This window comes from Hordeum vulgare, chromosome 1H (genome assembly GCF_904849725.1).
Source record: "Hordeum vulgare subsp. vulgare chromosome 1H, MorexV3_pseudomolecules_assembly, whole genome shotgun sequence".
Lineage (NCBI taxonomy): Eukaryota > Viridiplantae > Streptophyta > Magnoliopsida > Poales > Poaceae > Hordeum > Hordeum vulgare.
In genome coordinates this window covers 329,473,497-329,479,266 of record NC_058518.1, presented here as the reverse complement: position 1 = coordinate 329,479,266, position 5,770 = coordinate 329,473,497, and positions in this window count along the sequence as shown.

Below are 5,770 nucleotides of genomic sequence, written 5' to 3'. Positions count from 1 at the left end.
TTATATTGGTATTAGATTACTGTATTCTCACTTTTCCATGGCTAGTACCCCCCTGATACTATCCATAGTTTCATCAAAACGAGCAACCAACTCAACAACAACAGAACCTGTCAAAAACAGACCAGTATGTAGCAATCTGTATACTTCGTATACTTGTGGTACCTCAAATTTTTTGAAAAATTACGAATGCCTGGGAAAACGCATATCAACCGGCAGAAAAAAGAATAAACTCAAAATATATTTATGAATAAAAATGAAAAATAATATCGTCAGCGAAAAGTTTCTGTCTTTTTCCAGCAGGATCAAACAACCATTACCAAGACTAGTCATAAAGGTTTTGCTTGGCTCAAACACAAAAAGAAACACAAAAGACACTATCATAACAGAATTATGATGGCGTGGATACGAGAAAACAGAAAGAAAAAGATAAATGCATTGGGTAGCCTCCCAACAAGCGCTATTGTTTAACGCCCTTAGCTAGGCATAAGGCGATAGAATCACGTATCGTCGTCTTTGGTGCTCAAACCATAAGTAGCCCTCATCATGGATTCATAAGGCAATCTTATTTTATTTCTAGGACAATGCTCCATGCCCTTCCTTAAGGAAATTGAAATCTAATATTCCCTTCCTTCATATCGATGATAGCACCGATAGTCCTTAGGAAAGGTCTACCAAGAATAATAGGGCATGTAGGATTGCAATCAATGTCAAGCACAATGAAATCCACGGGTACATAGTTCCTATCTGCAATAATAAGAACATCATTGATCCTTCCCATGGGTTTCTTGACAGTAGAATCCGCAAGATGCAAATTAAGAGAACACTCCTCAATCTCATTAAAACCCAGAACATCACATAAAGACTTTGGAATCGCGGAAACACTAGCACCCAAATCACACAAAGCATTGAATTCATAGTTTTTGATTTTGATTTTGATAGTAGGTTCCCACCCATCATCAAGCTTTCTAGGGATAGAAAGTTCCAATTCAAGTTTCTCTTCAAGAGATTTTATCATAGCTTCGACGATATGATCGGTAAAGGCCTTGTTTTGGCTATAAGCGTGTGGAGAGTTTAGCATGGATTGCATCAAGGAAATGCATTCAATCAAGCAGCAACTATCATAATTGAATTCCTTGAAATCCAAAGTATAATTTCATTGCTACTCAAGGTTTTAATATCTTCTACTCCACTTTCAATGCTTTTAGCATCAAGATAGGTGGACTCCGAATCATTGGGGCGCTTTTCAACCAAAGTGGATTCATATCCAGACCCATCATCATTAGGTTTGACACAAGAAAACAAGGATTCAATGGGAGTCACAGCAAGCACTTTAAGATCTTCGTGATTCTTATCACGAGAACACGCCGTTTTAAGTCATTCATGTCTAGCACGAATTTGGGCGGTTCTTTCTTTGCTCTCACTGATGGAAACACGCATAGCTTTCAAAGTTTCATCCATATTGATCTTGGGAGGAGCACATCTAACTTTCAAAGCATCAATATCACTAGACATTCAATCAATGCTCCTAGCCAAATCGTCAATTTTGAGTAGTTTTTCCTCTATGGACGCATTGAAAATATTTTGTGAGTTGATAAACTCTTTGATATTACTCTCTAGATCATAGGGTAATCTATTGTAATTTCCATGAGTATTGTTGTAGGAGTTGCCAAAGTTATTAGAGGGGTTACTAGGAAAAGGCCTAGGAACATAGTTTCCTCTAAAAGCATTGTTGTTGCCAAAATTATTCCTACCAAAAAAATTAACGTCCAAGCTAGCGTTGCTACTCTCAATCAAGGAAGACAAGAGCATATCATTAGGATCTAAAGGAGCACTTCTACTAGCAACCAAATTCATTAACTCATCCATCTTAGCACTCAACGAGTTAATTTCTTCTATAGCGTGTACCTTTTTACTAGTAGGTGACCTTTCAGTGTGCCACTGAGAGTAGTTCGTCATGATATTGTCTAGGAGTTTTGTGGCTTCTCCTAACGTGATTTCCATGAATGTTCCACTGGAGGCGGAGTCCAAGATATTTCTAGAAGCGAAATTCAAGCCAACGTAAAAGATTTGTATAATCATCCAAAGACTCAAGCCATGAGCGGGACAATTTCTAATCATCAATTTCATTCTCTCCCAAGATTGTGCAACATGTTCATGATCAACTTGCTTAAAATTCATAATATCATTACGGAGAGAGATAATCTTCGCCGGCGGAAAATACTTGGATATATAAGCATCTTTGCACTTGTTCCAAGAATCAATACTATTTTTGGGAAAAGACAAAAACCAAGTTTTTGCTCGATCTCGCAACGAGAAAGGAAAAAAGCTTCAATTTAATCACATCATTATTCACATCTTTCTTCTTTTGCATATCGCAAAGCTGAATGAAGCTATTAAGATGGGATGCAGCATCTTCACTAGGAAGGCTGGAGAATTGCTTTTTCATAACAAGATTCAGCAAAGCAGCATTCATTTCGTATGACACCGCACTAGTGGCGGGAGCAATCAGATTACTAATAAAGTCATTATTATTAGTATTCGAGAAGTCACAAAGTTTGGTGTTTTCAGTCATGGTGACTTCAGCAAGCAAGCAAGCACACAAGCGGATAGAAAGCAAGCGAGAGAAAAGGGCGAACGAAAAAGGCAAACGAAAAAAGGAAAATATTTTTGTAAATTTTTTTTTTCAGAAGTGGGGGAGAGGAAAACAAGAGGCAAAAAAAGTAAATGCAAGATATGAGTTTGCGACACTTACTTGGATGAGTCCTTGACTTGATCCTCCCTGGCAATAGCGTCAGAAATCCTTCTGCTACCTCTTGAGCTTGCGTTGGTTTTTCCCTTAAAGAGGAAATGGCGATGCAGCACAGGAGCAATAAGTATTTCCCTCAGTTTGAGAACTAAGGTATCAATCCAGTAGGAGAATCGCGTCAAGTCCAGAGTACCTGCACAAACACAAAAGAGCTTGCATCCAACGCTATAAAGGGGTTGTCAATCCCTTCAAGATTGATTCAAAGTGAGATCCGAAGGCGGAAAGTGAATGAACTAAAAGAGTAAGGCTGAAAATATGGTGTGAAGTAGACCCGGGGGCCATAGTGTTCACTAGAGGATTTTCCCAAAATAGCAAATATTACGGTGGGTGAACAAATTACTGTCGAGCAATTGATAGAACCGCGCAAAGTCATGACGATATCTAAGGCAATGATCATACATATAGGCATCACGTCCGAGACAAGTAGACCGATACTTTCTGCATCTACTACTGTTACTCCACACATCGATCGCTATCCAGCATGCATCTAGTGTATTGAGTTCATGACGAACAAAGTAACGCCTTAAGCAAGATGACATGATGTAGAGGGATAAATTCAAATCAATGATGAAAACCCCATATTTTTACCCTTGATGACAACAACATGATGTGTGCCTCGCTACCCCTTCCGTCACTGGGTGAGGTCACCGCACAGTATGAACCCAAAACCAAGCTCTTCTCCCATTGCAAGAATCATAGATCAAGTTAGCCAAACACAACCCACACCTCGAAGAGAATTACAAGGATATGAAATCATGCATAAGAGAGATCAGAAGAAACTCAAATAAGATTCATAGATAATCTAATCATAAATCCACAATTCATCGGATCTCGACAAACACACCGCAAAAGAAGATTACATCGGATAGATCTCCATGAAGATCGTGGAGAACTTTGTATTGAAGATCCAAGAGAGAGAAGAAGCCATCTAGCTACTAGCTATGGACCCGAAGGTCTATGGTGAACTACTCACGCATCATCAGAGAGGTAATGGTGTTGATGAGGAAGCCCTCTATATCCGAATCCCCCCTCCGGCAGGGCACTAGAACGTGCCCCAGATGGGATCTTGCGGAGACAGAAGCTTGCGGCGGTGGAAAAGTATTTTCATGGATCTCTCTCGCGGTTTTGAAATTTTTCTGAATTTATAGGAGGAAGAGGTAGGGAAGACGTGCCACAGGGGGCCGACAAGCTTGCTAGGCGCGGGCCCCCTTGCCGCGCCTAGGGGGCTTGTGGGGTCCCCTGCTGGCCCGTGCCTTGGTTCTCAAGTCTGGCGCGTATCTTCTGTTCTGGAAAAAATATTTTCGGAAGTTTTATTCCGTTTGGACACCGTTTAAAATCCTCCTCTGAAAAGGGTCAAAAACACGAAAAAAACAGGAACTGGCACTTGGCACTGAGTTAATAAGTTAGTCCCAAAAAAGATATAAAAGGCATACAAAACATCCAAAGTTTGACAAGATAATAGCATGGAACTCTCAAAAATTATAGAGACGTTGGAGACGTATCAGTGCCACCGGCAGCTCCCACCGCTCCGGCGTCCGGCTCTCGACAGAGCCCCCGGTGGGAGTCACCAAGGACTTTGGCGCCCGAGAACGAGCCCCCGGCTACCGATATCACCGGAGAGGGGACGACTGCCCATCACCAGCTTGACGAGGGTGAGTGTCCTAGCAGAGGATTCTCGGAAGCTTCTCCACTTGTCCTCTCGGATGCTTGCCTCGTTCTAATCATCTTTTTCTTTTTCTTATACCAGAGGCTTCTCCTCGGCAAAAGAGATGAATGTCGACTTCGTCACTGAGGAGACCGCGCGGGACAAGGCCGCTGAGGCCGATGTGGTTGCCGCGAGCGAGTCTGCTGCGGAGGCGCGGGATCGGGCCAACCGGGAACCAATAGAGGAGTTCACTGAGGGTCCCGGGGCGCGCACCGGTGATCCTCCTGCCGTTGAAGGTTTGGGGTTGCGCTGGATGAAGATCCTCCCCTTGCCGGCAAAGATGCCGGTGGCGACCAGCCTCCCTCGCCAGGGCCTCCGCCAACCAGTGAGGGTGCTGGTGGCGACCAACCTCGTTCAACCGGCCCCCGTCGGCCAGCGAGTATGTTCGCGTCGGTGAGGGTCGGTACATCAATCCGTCAGGGGTGCGTCGTTCCAGGATAGCCGTGGAGGGGAAGCCTAGCAAAGAGCAGCTCTTCCAGTCCATGAGGGCTTGAGATCGTGGGTGAATCGTGGCCCCGTGGAGGGAAGCCTAGCAAAGAGCAGCTCTTCCAGTCCATGAGGGACAACACCAGTCAGCTCTAGGCCCTTTACGAGGCTCGGAAGGAGAAACTGGACTCCCGGATGGTGTTCGTCGAGGCAGCAGAGGATGCCTTTGAGAGGCGCTTTGTGGAGACGCGGGCCCACTTGACCGAGGCTCACCAGGAGCTGAAGGTGGATCGCGACAAGCTGAGGGCCGAGAGGGACGAGCTCCTCCTGAAGTCGTATGATATCCGGAAGGAGCAGGAAGAGGCTCGGCGCCGTATCTCCAACGAAGACGCCTACCTCAACATGCTTCGGATCAGCCTCGAGTCTGATTAGGAGTAACTTGCCGATTGCGAGAAGGCGCTTGATGGCAGGCTCCGCACCTAGGACGAAGAAGTGGAGAGGCTCGTGGCGCGGCACACCAAAGAGCTATCGGATCAGCACAAGTACGCCCTTGCCGCCCAGGCCTCGAAGCATGCCGGTGAGTTGCAGGACATTGCTGGCAGGGCTGCTAACGCCGAGGCCGCCAGGGTGGAGCTTGCCGGTAAACTGAAGAAACTGGAAGAGGATCTTGAAGGCCTTGGCAAGAAGATCTCTACCCTCACAGTAGAGAGAGAAAAGGCCCTCTCCGACTTGGCGGAGACCCAAGCTGTCGCTTCCGACAAGAGTGCTCAGCACAGCTCTGCCAACGCCTCCCTTGCCACCTTGCAGGATAAAATGACTCCTGTGGAGTGGGA